This window comes from Hypomesus nipponensis, chromosome 15, assembly GCF_054491055.1.
Source record: "Hypomesus nipponensis isolate SF chromosome 15, ASM5449105v1, whole genome shotgun sequence".
Lineage (NCBI taxonomy): Eukaryota > Metazoa > Chordata > Actinopteri > Osmeriformes > Osmeridae > Hypomesus > Hypomesus nipponensis.
This window is the reverse complement of record NC_140375.1, coordinates 14,912,532-14,930,891: the sequence shown is the minus strand read 5'-3', so window position 1 is coordinate 14,930,891 and position 18,360 is coordinate 14,912,532. Positions and strand designations below refer to the sequence as shown.

Genomic DNA, 18,360 nt, shown 5'->3' with positions numbered 1-18,360 from the left:
CCCTGACACTTTCCCTGGGGTAGTTACCCCCCAGCACACCGCCATGCCTGTCTATCTAGTATCACCAACCATACTTGGTATAAATATAGAAAAGAAGCACAGAATCTCTTAAAAAGGCGCTTTATGTGTGTGTGTGTGTGTGTGTGTGCGCGCGTGTGTCTGTGGATAAAAGGGCTGCAGTCTACAACAGGCACAAAGCTTGTATATCCTTTCCATCAGACAAGATGAGGTTTCTGTGGACACAAATCTGCCAACCACCTGATGGTTATCCCATGGTTTTAAAACTGCAGAAATGATTCAAAGAACGACTGAGAATAAGCACACGGGAGTTCTGAAAACGACAGATTTTCGAGTGACACAGGAGAAGGTGACTGTGGCGGTCTGGAACCAGAGAACGGCAGAGCGCTGCAGTCCGTGATTTTGACGCAATCCACTAGACCTGACACGAGCGGATTTGGACCAGAATCAATCCGTTTTGCCACATTCCAGCCGTCCTCCTTCTCACAATCCCCTTTTCCTCGCCTGGGGAGCCCCAGAGAGCTGCCTGTGTCTGTGGCTTGAGCGAGATAGAAATCACCATTTATCTTTCATTCCTCCAGCCACCTTTCTCTCCCTCCTCCTCTTCCCCCTTTTCTAATGAACCACTGTAATTCTGTGTAATGACATGCATTGAGAGGGGGAGAGGGAGGAGGGAGATGGGGCAGGAAGGTGACGGAGTGAAAAAGCACACACAAAAGCCAGTCACACCACATTTACATGCCTTCCCCCCATGAGAGTGAAAAGTGTGTGTTTGTGTGTGTGTGTGTGGGTGGGGGGTGCCCCCATTTAAGCATGTTTCATTCAAATTGGATTGTGTTGCTGGATCGACGGCCCAATGTGATTTGCCTGTGACTGTTTACACACACCACACACTATGGAGAGAGGAGCTATACCATGAAACCAGCTTGAGGACATCCCAATCATTGGTGGAAAAACAACACTGAATGCGCATGCACCAAACATGCTTCAAGACCTATATATTTCCTCACACTTTTTACTGTTCCAAAAACAAGTGGAAGGTTTTTACTACCCATACTTCAATGGAGAACTTAGCTGAACCTCCTGTAGATCTACATTCACAACAGGTCCTTTAATATTCACTCACATCTAAGTAATATATTCCATCATTTAAGATATTTACTAGGAGTTCACACACATTTAAAATGGAGTTAGCCCCCCCCACCCCCTCCCCCCCAAATCTGGTCACGACGCCGTCATCAGGTTCTCTGTGTGTGCTGAGGAGACACCAGAAGATACAGGAGAGCGGCCAAACAGCCAACAGGAAGCCTGCGTCCTTCACAGCCGCAGCCATGGCGTTGCTCTGAGATCGAACCTTACACGCCTGGAGGTTAAGCAGAACGCTGTGGAGCCCTCACACCGCCGTACAGCCAGACATTACAGACACGGAGCGGATCTAATTAAATGCTGTTCCACATTAACAGGATTGGGCGGACCGGTCGTTTCCTGCCCGCTCCCTGTGGCCCGTGAGTGGCACTGAGGGTAATGCACACGAGCAGGCACAGGATGAAATGTTTCCTAGAAAATACACACATCCCGCCAGACACAAGCCCAACTGACCCCCCCACCCATACATGCGGTCAACCGGCTCACAATGTCTTGCAGGGTGGTGGAACATGGCGACATGACAGTGGAGTCGCAGGCACACAAAGGCTGGGGCCAGGTCACTGCAGAGGGACGGGTTGTAATCACAGACTCGGGTCTTTCTGTAACCCCAAGGTGGAGGGGGAGATGGACTGTCGGTCCCAATCCCGTTTCAGTTACAGGATTAGAGCAATTGTTGTGAACGGCCTTTGCGCTCTGCCATCTCCTTTGTTGCATTTTTTTTTTTAATGGCAATTTAAGAGAGGAGAGGAATGTGCTACACGCGTGTCTGACAGAAAATAAGAGGGCCTACTTTTTATTTACCTCCAGCTTCGGTCTTTCAACAACGGCTCGGCTGTTGAGGGACCATAAGCTGTGGATCCAGCTGGGAAAGCCAACAGTATAAACTGACAAAACAAATAGCGAAGACGTGAGTTAAGAGCTTGGTGATGTAAACAGAAGTCCAACACAGCCTCTTAACCAAGCTGGAGTTCAGATCAGAGTCCACAACAATCCTGTCCCTTCTCTGTTTAGGTGCTATTTCACTTTTGTTAGACAACACGTCGCAACTGGTCAAGATCTCTTCATACCATTTCTCGTCCTACAAAATGCAAAAGCTCAGAGGAAAAGGGTTTACTCAGACAATATTTCGAATTTTTGACAGAAAACCGACAACACAGCCGGTCTCTGCTCCTTCCTTGTCAATCCTGCTCTGCTTTATGGCCTTGGAAAATTTCCTGCCATTCTAGGCAGCTTCAATCACCCCTACACCACAGCATCCTCCCATGAAATAGTCTCTCAACCCCCCCGGGGGCCAGTGGAACAGACAAAAGGTAGAACAAGTTCCTGATACCGGCTGAAGAAACGAGCCAATTCTGCACCAGCTGTTGCACAAAATGGAGTCCATCTCTGTGGCCAGATATCACAACAAGACGTTGGTGTACGTTCAAAAGAGCTTGTCTAAAACTCAACAAAGAGCTTCTGTCACGCACTTCCCAATCTCATCCTGCTCGATAAATCAGCCAGGATGATTGCAAGGGATGAGAGGCAATTAGGCCTCAAAAATGTCATATTCAGCTATTTGTTACTTTGTCCTTTTGTTCTCAGATTTTTTTCTCTCCCGGAGGGTTACAATGTTCGCTTTTTGTAAACCAACAAAATAATTCCGGGTGGTCTCTCCAATTGAGTAGCAAGTGGACCGGCGCAGACCGGTTCAGCCCGGATTCAACCATTAAGTGGGGATACGGTTTGGGTTTTTCCTGTAAATCATGGCTGTATCTCGCTTGTCCAAAACAACGGCATCCCTTGCACAAAACAAACGACTCAATGCCACTATTTATCCTTTTAATGAGCTCACAAACAGTCTGAATTGCCGCACTGTTTAACTATGAGAATCAGTCTGCAAATTTCATCCATCACACAACAAAAACAAGAAATGAACAGCTAGCTCAAGCTTGTTCAGTGCAGAACAATTCAACAAGGGGGACATCCATGAAACGCTGCTTTATTGAATTTGTTCCTTGCCCGTCCTCTACACAATGGTTTACAGAAATCCAATCAGTGTTGATTGCTCCTGGATTCACAACCTCTCGTCACGTAACGATTTAAGGTCTTCCGCTCTTTCTCAAGACCTTTAGTGTGTCTCTATATCCCAGTCTGCTCTCTCAACGGCCCTTCAATGCCCTCCCTGTGCCCACTCCCCCTCCCTCTCTCAAATCAGGATAATTAAACAGGGGGAATTTCTTGAGAAGGCCGGAGGTTGACTCAACCATTTCAAAGCCCTGTCCACAGCTGGGAGTCTGTCCTCTTGGCCTGGGCCTTACAGCACATTCACAACCTGAAGTGGGAGTGTTATCGTCTCCTGCATCAGCAGAGAGAGAGCTTCCACCTTTCACAGTGGCCCAGATAAGGCATCTCGTCATGTCTGTGTGTGTGCTGCGTTTGGTCACATTGACCTTAAAAACATTTAATCTCCTGAGGTCACACAGTAAATAAGCAAAGGTCTTGCATGAGACGCATAAGGCAACGTGATGCAAGTAGTAAGGTCACGCATCAACGTCAGCATGCCTCGATACCAGTGCAGTACACACATACACACACGTCCTATAGATACGGCCACACCACGACCCTAAACAAAAGCCCTCATATTGCAGTCACCTCCCCCTCCACCAGATCCCTCAGCCTTGCTGGTGGGTAGGTGGGTGGGTCAAAGGAGGACTGTAAAGGAAGTGGAATCTATCTAGATGGACGCACGGCTAATAGGTCACAGAGAAGACAAGGCCCTGAGGCCGGCCCTACTCCATGTCCTGATCACACAGAACACGGAGCTCTCCACTGTTCAGGCTCCACATCCATTTCCGTTATCCCTGCGAAAATCAGGGCACTGGACTACAAGCAGGCATTGGACGGTTTATCTGATTAATTCCCCCCCCCCACAAAAAAAAAAAGCTTAATTGCCGCGGTGCCGTGTTCCATTAGACCAGGGCCTACTGGCACACTGGCCGGGTTCAGAGGCTCCGCCAGAGCAGGATATCCTGGTCACAGTCCCCTGGCACTGTGCTAATGATGCCCTGGACAAAAACACCCTTCACACCCAGACACAGCTGGAAAATGAAAATACACCAAACACATTAACATTTAATAGTACGAACAAAGAGATACAGAAAAACTTAAGTCCATGACTTCCCACTTCTAGTATCTATTAATTTCGAGCCAATGTTTTTTTATTTATTTTTTATGTTTCTTATTACACTTCCTACTCATTATATTTACTAAGACATATTTCTTCATCATTTCACAAGAGACTCCCCTCTGCACAAACTCCTCCCAGTACATTCTCTGCAGTCAAGATGATTTATGACTGCAGACAGCATGTCATTCCAGAAAAAGAGAAAAATGGACATAATGAAATTAAGCTCCCTTTAAATTTCCCGTTCCTTCACCAAGGAGGGAAAGCCCTGTGGTTGTGTTCAGAAGAAAGCTGTAGGATATTGTCTGCGGCATTACTGAATAGTAGTATCTAACAGAACATCTATGAGACTCCTCATGGCTATTTAATATGTGTTCCGCTCACTAAGGGATCAAGTCAGTGGGTGAAAGGGGACCTTATTAAGAGTAATATTCCTTAGAGGGCTAAATTGCTGGAGCACCAGCGTAGCATTTGTGCTTAACAGGGCCTGTCCACAGGCAGCTTAGCATATATTGAGAGGCATTGTGAGATGTGGAAGGGCCTCGCTCCGGTAGTCCTGAAGAACAGCGCTCTCGCCCCGACCATGATCCCCTGCCGTCCCCTGGACAGCTGCCCCTCGGGAACACCGTCTGCTGTCAGAGCTCCCCTACCCTACCCTCCCCTCCCTCCATCTTCTTCTCTTCTCCCTCTACTACCTGAGAGGCCAGCTCTGGAACCCAAACTGGAACCTTCTCCTTAGCCCAGCCATATGCCCACACGCCAACACGCCTCACGTCTCTACGTCGCCAGCAAATGTGAACCCAGCTAATAATTAATAGCGTGTAATTAAAAAGGGCTGGGTTGCCCGTCCTTGTAAAGAGCCATTAGCTCCATGTATCAGCATGCTGTAATTGCTTTGTTTGATGTGGAATTCTGAAGTATCATCCCTGATCCCAGGGCTCCTCCCCCTACCCCGCCCCCACCTCACGGCACTCACTCTCACTAAACTTGAGTGACATTGATGCTCGTTGCTGCGTCGTGTCGAAGGCATGCACCCTCTTACAGTGTTGTAAAGAGGAAGTCGGCGCTTGTACACTTGGGCATATCAACCCTCTATACCCCGCACACCCATCTCAGACCAACAACCCCCAACAACCCAACCCAGCCCAGGGCCCTGCACCCCCAGCCTCAACTTGATTGACAATACCACCCTAAACTCTCTTTTATAGTAGAAAAAATTGCAATTTTATGCATAAAGGGATAAATGAGGGAATAACTGAATTTTTAATCAAGCTGAAAGGATCTCCACAGCGGGGAAAGGGAAAGTCAAAAAGGGGAGAAAGAGAGATATTTGCTTGTTTTTAAAAAGCATGTTTAATCCTTGACACCTGTCAGAGAATTCACCCTTGACGGACCCCTGTGGATTATAAAAGCCTATGGTAGCAACGGGAAGCTTAACCCTGCGTGCCCAGCTATTGAAAAGTGGTTTCTTCTCAAGCGGAATGAGCAGGGACTGGACCTGACCCTCTCAATCATCCAGCTATATCACAGAACACACACACACCTTACTCATCCCTCTTGTGCTAAGTCAATGGCACTGTTATAACAGAAGATATTGAGGTCAGATCAACTGGATCACAACCATCTCATAACGGCAGAGACACAGACTAAGCGTCAGAGACGACAGGCGTGGAAATCCAGATAAAAGCAAACCGCAAACAAACTGGGGATCTCGTCTCTGCACTGTGGGCTCTGTAGGGACTCCATTCTCAGCTCACAGAAAATATATCAAAGCTGCTCACAGGCCATGGCGACTGCACGAGCGTTGAGTCAGGAAGTGGAAGCCGCGGTGAGGGAGCCAACGTGCAGTCTGGGGGGGTAAGGGGTGTGTGTGTGTGTGTTGGGGGGGGGGGGGGGGGCGGTGGGGGTTCCTGGGAAAACAAACTAGCCGGGAACGGAGTTTGCTTTGGTCTGGATCAGCTGTGTCAACTTGTTGAAGTCAGATCCTAAAAGGAGCTGGCAGACTGCCTGGCCCAACATCAGCTCTCCTCTGCTTTCCCAGATACCTGCATACCTGCACGCTGTTAGACAAGCCTGAAGACACACCAGTGTGGGGTTGATTCCTTTAATCTGTAATTGTGTGTTTGTTTGCGCTGGCTATGTAAAGAGACATAGCTTCGATCTAATCAAATCTCTGGCACGCATTATTTTTAAGGGTTATATAACCACTGACATGTAAGGAGCTTTAGCATTTGCCGAACATGGAATCCAGATGCTTATTTGCTGCGACTCTGAGGAGTTATCGGTGGATGTTGACAAGACAGCGGGGGTGCTGGGCCTGGAGAGAAAGCTTATTGGAGGAGGGATGGAACGAGGGAGGGAGGGGGCTGAAGAGAGAGGATTATGGGAGGCCGGCAGTGAAGGGGCTATTGTTAGAGCCTGAGAAAGTGTGCAGGAAGAGTGCCACACACTCTGCTAACATCCACACAGACCCAGGCCCTGGCGACTAACAGGAAACCCTTGGATACAGGTTGACACGATGAGCCACAGTCCCCCTGTATAGTGGGTCCCTAGGTCTGACATGCTTCAAAATATAACCACTTCACGGCTGAATTTATCAAACCAAAATCCACAAAAAGAGAAATGAGAGGGGAATAGTCCCATTTTGCATAGTTTCGTCCAAATCAGTTGACTGTTGGAGTGTTTAGGTCTTTGAAAAGCTGGCTTGGGAGATGACAGAGTGCTGCTCATTTGGGAGGAAGCTGCATGGGAGATGGGGCTTCTGAGAGGCAAAACAATAATAAATTGCCAAGCCTGTGAATGCAATTATCCACAAAAACCTTGAGTTGAGGCCATGAACAATAAATACATGTTGCTATCATAATAATGCCAGAACTTTGCGTGGCAACAGCACTCCATTCTTTTGTCATTATGCGCCGAGTGTGAAACTAAATAATGAAAGATCAGGGGTTTCTTTTTTGGCTGATGTGAACATCCCAAACCTCTTTGGAAAGTTTTTACAAAACAGTAAAAGAGAGAGAGATGGCTGGGGGGGGGGGGGGGGAGAGAGGAAACCAGACCCAATTCATTCTTCCTGGTCCTTTGTGTTAGAGGAAAAGAGAGTCCTCTGTGGGGGTGGAGTCAATCAAAGAGAAACATTGTTCGTGTGTGTGTGTGTGTGTGTGCGTGTGCGTGTGCAAGTCCATCACCTCACACAAATCATACATCTTCAAGTATTCACCCTTGAGTATGTTTTCCTTTTACCAGCTTTGCTCACTCGGACCATTAAACTTAAAATTGTATTTACTTTCCAAAATGGCGTAACTGACTTACATTCTGACCTGCATGCGCTCCAAGTAAGAAATACTTAGACGTGCATACAGCATCTAGTCTTTGGAGGTCTTTTAACACCAAAGGAAACAGCTGCAGTGGTTAGGCTGCTGGTGAGTAAGCTCACATACTGAAACAATAATTTCAACCCTCAGGCTGGCATCCTGCTACAGCTGTCCACAGTTCACCAAGATGGGAGACATGCTGTACAGTCGACCCTGGGCCGGTGAAAACCTGTTAAGGAGGCCTGTCTCTCAATCCTCGGGTTAACACAATGCCAACCCAGACCACAATATCCTTATACTGCAACCCCGGCTCCACCACTAAGTGAAAACCCCTAAGCCATGCCCCAATCTACTTATTTAAATGTGGCATACACATTCAAAGACTGGCTGTAAGGGGAGAGGACTTACCAGGGCCAGTGAAACCAAAAAAAGGCAAGTTGGTGTTAGAATTATATTGCAAGGCAGAATTGCTACGTCCGATATTTCTATAGTGTACTCTGTACATCAGCAGTCCTATTCACAGACATGCCACAGCTTCAAAGAGATTCATGAAAAGAGTCATATTTCTGTTTGTCAGGACTGTAAAGAAAATCGAGAGTGTGGCAATGGGAAGGATATACATGGAGAAATAGAACATCTAAATACTGCAATTTAAAGATCAAAGCTGAGAGAGATCTTCTGGAGAGCTTCATTTAACACCCAATCTTCATCATTTAGTCTGCGGGGAGAGAGGGGGGACAGAGAGAAGGACTGTTTTTGACCCCTCCTGTCCTGGTCCTGATTTCCCAGGGGTGTCCTACATACTTGGAGCCATGAAGGAGAAGACGGAGCCCAATTAAGAGAAAATTCTAGGTTAGCAAGTTTAGATTTTGAGGCCAAATCCACTCACGGGTATCACATCGAAAAAAGGAAACTGAAGGGGAAATTGGAAAAGAGAAACGGGAACACCCACACAGCTGAAACCTTTACCTACTGTGACACCTCCGAGCCCTCAGAGAGAAGGAAAGCGAGCTGTGGGTTACATCTGCAGGATGACTGTGTGTGGGTGGGATTCTGTCTAGTCCTGCCAAGGAACAGGACTTGAAATATTCAAAATGGCTTGAAGTTTTGTTTTTTTGGGGGGGGGTCAAATCTATAAAAGGATTGCTGATGCTTTCAATAACAATATGATATTATTCCATTCTTACACCACAATTTGGCAAAGCTGCTAAATAAGAAACCCAAATCAGCTTAAAATATTTGCACATTATTAGTCCCTTGTATTCTACTGCAGTGTGTGGTAGACCCATACCGTGACTCATAACCGGCAACTAACTGTTCACAGAAGACTTGCAATCCGTTATCTCCATCCCTGAACTTACATAAACTGCTTTGCTTTTCTCATCTGAAATATTCCAAGCTTTGAGGGCCAGGCGAGATATTTAGCTTGGCCATGCCTTCAGCTGAAAAGTAACAAAAAAATGAAAAGTCATAAAGTAGTGTAGAAGAGGGCAGGAGGAGGCCAGTGAGCCAGAGGAGGGGAGGCCAGAATGACGCTCTCATCTTGAACTCCGTGTGAGACTTGTAAACTCAAGTCTGGTTGTTTTCCTGGCATGTAGAGAACAATTTAGTTGTTGTAATGATCTACTAAAAATAACACACGTTTTAGAGGAAGCTCAGGATGTTTTCCTCATTTACCACTAATAGGTCTTTAGGTGATGACGAAACTTGCTGACTTGAGTCACTTTAATCCTCCTGTAATGCCAGTAAATAACAGTAATTACAGAGCATAATTACTGTGTACATTATAAAAATATCTCCACCCCCTTGGCAAAACGTGGCCACACTATCACCACAACAAAGTAAATAGATCTCCCTCGCTTTTAGCCTTCATACATGTCAACTGGGGTGAAGACAGTATTCAGGAAAGACGACTTCAAACAATATATCAAGATCTGGGAGAGAAGAGCTTTGATAGGAACCTTCTGGAACTCGCCCTAAGATCTCCCAGTTATTCTTGACAAGGTTTCTGTCCATCTGCAGAAGCTCCAGGCTGCTAGAGGGGGTAGACACCTGGTGCTGTGGGGCTGAAGAGGGATGGTTCGTGAGGAGGGGAAATCAATCTTCTCCCCCAGAGGATGGCCCCAGACCCTGGGGATAACAGAGACGTAGAGAAGGGGGCTGTTCTGCAGGTGGACTGTGAGGGTTTGTTGGCAAGTCCCAGATATCAACCATCAGGTTTCATCATTCCAACATTAAAATACACTCCGCTTTCAGTCTCGCTTTCAGTCGCTCCTCACATACCTCCATCGCTCCATAATTATATGATGGAAGAGAAGAACGGAGGGAGGGGGGAGGTGGGGGGGGGGGTAACTTGGCAGAAACCTTGACATTCCTGACATGAAACCTTCTCCTCCACAGCTAACCTTTTCTTCTGCCCAGGCTGCTTCCACGGGATCACATGCTCGCAAACAGGATGAGCTGTACTGGACCACATTCAAAAAGGAGGTAAAAAAAAAAAAAAAAAAAAAAAAAAAAAGTATTTAGGAGTTTGAGGGCTGTGTAGGGTTAGGTAGGCTAGTGCCTTGGGCCTAGACATGATGAGGAGGAGCAGCACACCTGCTGGGCAGAGGGGTTGGGGGGGGGGGGTCAATGAGCATGTGGGGAGTGACATGGTAGGGAGCCACGTTACCGAGGGGACCGGGACAGGGTGTGGAGATGGGAGGGTGCAAGGAGGAGGGGGTTAATAAGTCTGGTGTGCGTTAGGTTTTCCTCTCCTTCCCCGACTCTCCAGACAGGACTAAACCCTTCACCAGGCTGGAGATCACCTTCATAATGACTTCCTCTAGTTCCCCAGCAAAACAAACGTAGGAGACAAAAGGATCAGCTGTGATTTCATGGGGAATCAACTTCAGTTATTTCAATATGCCCTCGTGACAATGTCCAAACGCGGGGGAAAGTGTTTTCACCCATCGGTGTAGTGTCATGGATTCCTCCAGTAAGACATTTCTCTACTGGAGCAGGCTAATCCGTCATTTCCTTTTCCTTCGTAACCCTTCCGCCCCGGCGCACAGAGGAACCCCTGTAGAGTCAGGTTATCTCCCACTTCACCGCCTGCTGAGAACACAGCCAATCACCGCACTGTTCGAATGCCGAGCCTGCCTCGACAATGAGGCCGTGAAGAAAGCAGCGGGCCAGGCCGCGTCTCCCTCTCCCTGCCAGTAATCTCTCTGAGGCTGCCGCGTCTCTAATTGCCTGGACACTTGTGTCCGAGGGCGGCACTCTCCACTCAGTGAAAGAGATGAGACCTCTCGTGCTCCTTACAACAGGCTTAAGCTGATAAAGCCCCTTTCACTCCACACAGCCGTAGGATTGGTTCCCCCCCCTCAGTCGACACGGTTGTGGAGCAAAAGACTAATCAAAACAGCGATTAGGCCCCGACACGGAGGCATGGCTGTCTCGCAGCAGGGCCACTACAGGGGGGCCCGGGGCTCCAGTCATCACCTGGCTTCTCACTTGATGATTTGCTTGTTTGGAGACCCTAGCATTAAAAAGTTGGAACTTGTACTTACGACTCAGAGTAACTAAGGGGTTGGATATGCATGGAATGCGTGTAGTGGGTTTTTCTTTTTATTGAGGTGACTGGGACGAGCAATAATAGATTTTACAGCGGTAGTTGGCGAGTGTGGAACTGTGCTACCGCTGTAATCCCAAGTTAACCTCGGTAAGAGCGATAAGCGAGGCTGCGGACGGAGAACGATAAAGTGATCGTCCAACCCTCAACAATCTCAGTCTCTACCTCAATCGGCCTGGTCTTTGTGGGACTGCCTCTCCCTCAGCAGATAACCAGAGCCTTCCCCCTCCCCCTCCAGCAGCAACTCCTCCATTCGGAACAGTCGTCACGTCCCCTTGTCTGTTCCCTGGTCTTCTTGTCTCTGCATTCTACAGATTCCGTGCCATTTCTTAACGGTGCAATCAGAGGAAATTGTTGCCCTGTAAAAAGCTTGCAGCTGCGGAGAACAAACAAGCCTAAGTCCATGATTCTTCAGACATCTGAACAGTACTCTGCTTTCATCAGTATTGGCTTAACCCTGGATAGCTGCCATCTCTAAGGGGGAAAAAAGGGAGGGACTGTAAGAATTGTTTATGCTGGATTCATTTCCCGTGGCTGTCAAATCACATTAGTAACTCCAGAATACACTGAAAAAATTGTCTAATAATAGATTACTGATGTGATGTATCTGATGCCTTTATGGTATGAATCAAGTTTGTATGAGATCCGGAGTTGTCCAAAAACGTCCAAGCAACAGTCTTAAATTACGACTTGAGTGTGTTGTATTCAACAGATCATATAAAACGCATTGACAACCCAACAAGTCATAACAAGGTCATTAAAAAAAGCAGATGGGATGGATTCCCCTGCCAGGGGATTGTCATTGGGAGAGATCACCAAATCCCATTTTCCTGAGTAAATATTGAATGCAATTATGTGGAGAACATATTGCTGTGGTGGCCTGTATGAATAAACAGACATGGCCACGCAGTGACACGAGTGAATGTGGCAGCAGAGTAGATTGGTTGTTTGGATGGCTAATCAGTAGACAGAGCATTACACAACTTCAAACAGTAGACATCTGAATTCATAACCTAGCTCTGAGAAAGCAAGAGTAAATGGGACCCAGCTCTGGAGAGAGAGGGAGGGAGGGCTGCAGGAACAGCAAACTGCAGGGAGTAGCGCGGCCAAAAATCTTTCAAAATTCCCTGCGGTTCTTATCAGAATCACCACAGTCACTCAATTCAACCCCCTCCCCCTCTCCTGCCTATCAAACAGCAGCACATCAAGTTAAGCCACAAATTCTCCAGCCGCCACAGTGGGCTGTTAAACTAGTAAACCTAAAGAGATGGAGATGCAGTGATTGCTGGATCGGGCTCCTTGTCCCTCAAGTCCGCCACAGTTAAGACAGCAGTTGCCTGCTGTACCAATCACTCAAAATGTAAGGCACTGAGGTAAACACCTGGCATTCTGAAACCAAGACCTTAAAAAGCTGACTTGACATTATGGAAAACAATTCTGGGGGTTTTTTCGGAGGGGGGGGGGGGGGGGGGGTGTATTGCCACCCGTCCTTATTAGACGCACACCATCTCCTCTGCTGCCTCATTATCTACTTGCTTAAGATTAGCCTCCCTCCCTCCCTCCCTCTTCCCGAAACATCTGTCTCTGAGGAAGCCAGGATCATCCCATGCTTGCGTTAGAAGCACCCACCCATCTAACCCAGGCAGTTAGAGAGGTCAGACATGTCAGAAGTCCCGTGTAGGGTGATCTGTAGAAACCCGGAGAACATCTGAGCCAGGACGCCAGACAGCAATGGGGCCGGGTTGGTTGGTTTGGTGACTTTGGAGGTGCTAATTGGCTGTAAGCTTCCCGAGATGAAGGCGATTAGTCGGTTTGGCCTGAACTCGACCTCCCTCTCCTCCCAGGGGAGACGTGTGTATGTTGGCGTGCCGTGGAGGTCTTTGAACTGTCAGAAGGATTGAGACAGAGTGTGATTTCAGGGTTGCGAGACTGCTCACCTTTCACAGTGAAGCTGCAGTGAACTTCTCACCCCTTTAATCTTAAAGAAAGCAACGACACTCGCGGTCCAATGAAGAGGAGGCTCTCCGTGGAAAAAAAAGCAATCTTACAGACCCATTCAAGAGGTTATTCAAGAGGTTATATTTAAGGAAGGCTCAGTGAAGGCCCAGACACGCTTGAGCGAGTGACTGGTGAATTTTGAGCACAATTATCCACTGTCAACTGGAAGTGCTGGCTACTCAACTCCCATCTAATCTTCCTGCCTGTGCCTTCCTCTGCTCGTTCCTGGCCTCTCTAATTCTCTCTCTCCCTCTTCCTTTCTCTCTCTTCCTCCCCCCTCTCTCAAGGAGAGATGTATTAGATGCTGTGTCCTCTTTCTGTCACACAAGCTTTAAAAGTCTGACAGAGCAGAGCCGAGGCGAGCAGACCTCCCTACCCCCCCCCTTTCTTACACCATTAGCCTGGGGAAGTGACCACTCTCTCCTCTTAGTCACATGTCTACCTGTCCTCCGCTTACAACCCTGCAACCCCACAAAACCTACACAGAAAAGACAGGGACAAACAAACTGATTTCTAATTATATTTAATTGCTTTCTTAACGGAGGTTAAGAAAGCAAAGGTTGTTAATGAAAGAAGAGAGTGATGAAGCACACAGTAAAAGGGTAGATGGAGGCAGAGCGTGAAGAGAAGGTGCCGTGACGCTCATGCTGTATCACTAGCCGTCATATCTGGGTTATCCCATTGTATACCAGACAGCCGGGGGAAAGAAGACTCTCACTACCACTTGCAACAGCTCAGTAGTAGACAAGACAGCAGGGCTGGCGCCAACATGAGTGTGCCAGGCTCCAAGCTGAGACAGTAGGCCTGTTTGTATAGCAGGGGTCTTTCAGACAGGAGCCTTAGCCACAGGCACCGTTACACTTCAATGAAAACACTTCACTAGGGGGGGCGGGAGGGGAGGGGTCTTCTCACCGCAGTGCATCATCATTTGCCATTTCCATCGGGGGGTGGGGGGGGGGGGCGACTGGCAGAGCGTGAGATAGACATGCAGAAGGGGGGAAAGAAACAAGATAAGTGGAAGGGGGAAGGTTGAAGGTTATCTAAATAGACAATTCATAATCTGGGGAGAATTGTGAGTCTAAAGCTGGTTGGAGACTGAAAGCCAGCTACTGCCATTACCAAAGCAAAGCAAACACGCCATATCGAGAGAGATCATCTAGGAGACAGGCTTGGTAAGGTGGTCGACATTTAAAAAAATCCCTTTTTTCTGTCCTTCAAGAAGACCTTTACATTCATTAAGATGTGCCTGTCTGTGACTCACTGACTCCCTTCCCTGGCCTCCTCAGTGGAGATGACATCCAAAGTGATGATGAGTGGAAGATGGGATGATCACATGATCAACCCTCCCTGCAGGAAGGAAAACAAAGAGGCCGCTCCGGTTAGGGGGCTGCTTCACTGTTAGTACAGAATGAGTGAGAGTGAGAGTGAGAGACAGGCAGTGACAAAGTGAGAGAGACAGAGAAAGAAAATTAGCATTTAGAGACGAGAGGACTGGTAAGTAACAACCATATGTTTATTTCCATGGAAATTAAGCAATGGCCAAGATATTTTCCTGCAGTTGCTTTCACCAGAAACTAATATCCAACTATAATGACCTAGGCCTTCCATTCAATAGATGTGAGCCGCCGTCTGGACAAAAAGCAAGGGAAATACAGACTTGGATTGGAGAGTATGTGTTAATTGGCTCGGTTTGGAATAATGTACGCAAGACGATCAAGCATCTGTTGTCCTCGTCTGAGCATTACTGCAGACACTGCGGTTTAGCAACGGTCATGCTGGTGCTCTCGAACGTCACCGTCCTGTGGAAAGTTCTGGTAAAAAATTATAAAAGTCCTGAAAAGGTCCAGCTGGGAAGCACGATGGGACAACAGAAACAGGCCCAATCCCAGGGTCTCTGTTCATTGGTTCCTCTACCACAGATCGAGGTCACAGCCCTACAGCCATTGTGACTTGTACCTCGCAGGCAGATAACAGAAGCAGAAACCGATCTGGTGGCGGAGAGAGAGAGAGGTCTGGGTCCCTCCAAAAGCCACACAGGCTCCCTGTTTTCAAGTCACTCTCAACGGGTAACTTAAACCCCCCCCAAACATCACCTCCGATGAGATCTCTATTGTCGTCTCTCACAATATTGCAGTGCTGGCAGTAAAGAGGAGACAAAGCCCAGTGAAAGAGGACAGTAACACTAGCTTGGTGTGAGAAGCAACAGTTGGCGTGGCTGGCGGTCCACAGCCTTGTCCTAGCGCTGCACTTCCCTACCCTCTGGCCTCACTGCCTCGGCGGAGCAGGTGTCTGCCCACATTCCTCCCGCGAGCTCTTGTCAAACACTGCGTTAGGTAACAGGCGATCGCAGCTGCTAGGACAATGGAGCGACATTATGGCTCAGGAGCTGAGCCAGACAGACACTCGACCGCACGTCTGCTACTCAAGGTAACGGTAAGCAAAAGGTCAACGTTCTAGACCAGCAACGGTATAGCTTCATTACTCCGACACACACACACACCTTTTATATTACAATATAATGTAAGTCAATGGGCATTGTAAATGTCACACAAATGCTTCAGACGGTATTTTGAGTTGGTGAGCCGATATGCACAAAGAAAGGAACCTCCCACAGCAACACAACAACCAGAAGGGATTCTCAGAGTGAGAGTGACAAAGCACAGAGCATCCCTACAAGGGTAAACCTCAACCACAAGCAGCCTTTACAGATAAGGAACAGCACATTATCACCTGCTGATAAAGAGGGCAAGATTGTTTTCTTTTCTTTTTCTTCACCCCCCCCCCCCCCCCCCCCCCCCCAGTCTTCTGCAGGAATCAAAGGCAGGCTGCAGGCGTGAGGCTGATATACGTGATGAGCAGGGCTCGGCGTACTTTTCATCGGATCAGTGACACCCTGATGACAGGCACCCTTGGCCCCTTCTCTTCAGCCCCTGGCAGCTGTGGCCCTGGTGCCAGGGCTCCCAAGCAGGGAGGGGTTGGGTTATGTGGGTGTTTCAGTACAGAGCTGGGGGTATGAACAGGAGGCCTTTCTCTCACTGGGTTGTAATTCCCCCTCCACAAAGACACACACACTCCCTCTCTGTCCACACACACACACACACACTCCCTCTCTCTCTGCCCACACACACACACTCCCTCCCTCTCTGTCCACACACACACACTCCCTCTCTGTCCACACACACACACACTCTGCCTCAGAATGTAGTCTCCACTGTTGCTGGCAGAGCAAGCCTTCACACAGACTTGGCGAAGGTTTTAATTGATTTACGAGCGTTTCTCCCACTACTCCCCGTACCACGCCATGTAAGGCAGTGCCAGCTAGCCACGACGCTCTGCTAGCAGACAGCCATACCTCCTATAACACTGGGCAGACATCCACTCGCTGAAACGCACTGCCATAGGGCCTCAAGCACACACACTCGCAGATGTGAAACTGCAAAGCGGTGTTCTCATCTCAAAGCTTCCGTGATCTTTTCTGTTGTGCCAATCCTAAGAAGGGAAAATAGCTAATAGTAATTAAACGGTCTGCGAACCGCATCTTTTATGACTTTGATGCTATGAATGACATGTGTCGTCCACAGCTGGAATGAAATTAACTGGGCTGAGTTGATTTCACTCAGCTTCTCATTTACTCGTAAAGATGGCACTGTCAGCTTTTCTTTCAGGCAGTACAGCGAATTAAGTGGAAATCGAGGGACATAGCAAAGTACAAACAGCTTAAGTAAATAAACAACGCATAATGTGTTGTCCAAATACAACCAAATGAAGAATTGCTTTTCAGAGCGATTATATGGAGATTACACAGGCTGGGGTGCAAGTGTTAACACCGGCCGTGTTTCTCCTCAGCGTCTGAAGCTTATCCCTGCTTGATTAGATAACAAACATTCCCGGTGATGTGAGTGACAGAGCAGAGTACACAGAGCAGGAGAAGGCAAGAGAGAGAGAGAGAGAGAGAGAGAGAGAGAGAGACAGAGAGACAGAGAGAGAGACAGAGAGAGAGACAGAGAGAGAGAGAGAGAGACAGAGAGATGGAGAGAGAGAGAGGGGGGTGAAGGTACAGTAGGAGGTGGAGGGAGGCCAGGTGGGCGATGAGGCTCTGAAAGAGGCGATTGAGAAAGATTGCAGGCTCTGCCAGGAGATGTGCAGGCTTGGCCCCACAGAGCTCACTCTCTCCCCACCCCCTCACTCCCCCCCCCCCCTCACTCCCCACCCTGCCCAAGGCCTGCGAAGAGGGGGGGTGGGGGGGGGGGAGTGGACCACTTCCAAAACCCGCAGACCCACAATACCAACGCAGCTCCCCCCCAGGTCAACATCATACACCAATTAGAGCACTCCAAGGCACACGGCGCTACTCTTCAGTGGCTGCTACCATCATGAGCGCACAGGCCAAAACTAGGACCCACGTACGTTTCAAACAGAGACTAAACAGACTGCCTTGATGACCAAGTTGTTCAGCGCCAGACTTCACACTTGCTCAAAGAAAAGCTTGCAGCAGGTCTTGTCAAAATTATACTTTGAATGCAGACATGTTGATTTAGGACTGCAGTCAGCGTTTTTGCCATCTTGCCTTGGGTCTGTGTAAACAGGGTGTAAACCTTTGACACAAAAGAACAGGTAAACCATTTGAATGATCTATTGAGAAAGTAACACAAAAATAAATTGGAAAAAAAATACAATAATTAACAAATATTTCCTAAAAATACAAATGTTGCAATTATGTAAGGGCCAAACAGTAGATGTTCTTTTCACAAGTCAGATATTGACAAAGGGTCCACAAGACAGGACAGGAAAAGCCTTGCCAATCCATGAGGCTTTTCAGCTCCCCTGCCCATCCTATAAAATATGAACATCAACACACACAGGCATTATATGCATGAATACTCTCAGATGTCAAAACAGTGAATCTTAGAAGCCCACAAAGCTCTAGGTGAAATACTAAACATGATTTTGTCATTAGAAACATCACATGGATAAACTATTGTAAGCTGACGATTTTCACTGCCGCCTAAAAACAAGAATAGGTCAGAGGTTAGATTAAAGTTCTCCTCATCGCTGCATACAAAATGTATACCCTTCCCTCCTAGTACTCTACATGACATCCCTTC

General features: G+C 47.8%; 1 protein-coding gene across 3 annotated transcripts in view; it reads right to left on the bottom strand.

Annotated features, from left to right (window-relative positions):
• Positions 1-18,360, bottom strand: part of nxn (nucleoredoxin) — a 43,424-nt gene that overhangs the window by 22,172 nt on the left and 2,892 nt on the right. Inside the window, exon 1 of one of the 3 annotated variants that reach the window (XM_084674288.1) lies at positions 14,517-14,593. The exons of the other annotated variants lie outside the window; for them this stretch is intronic. The gene's annotated coding sequence lies outside the window, so the exon portion shown is untranslated. Of the gene's footprint in view, positions 1-14,516; positions 14,594-18,360 lie in introns of those variants that run through there. 3 annotated transcript variants of the gene reach the window in all.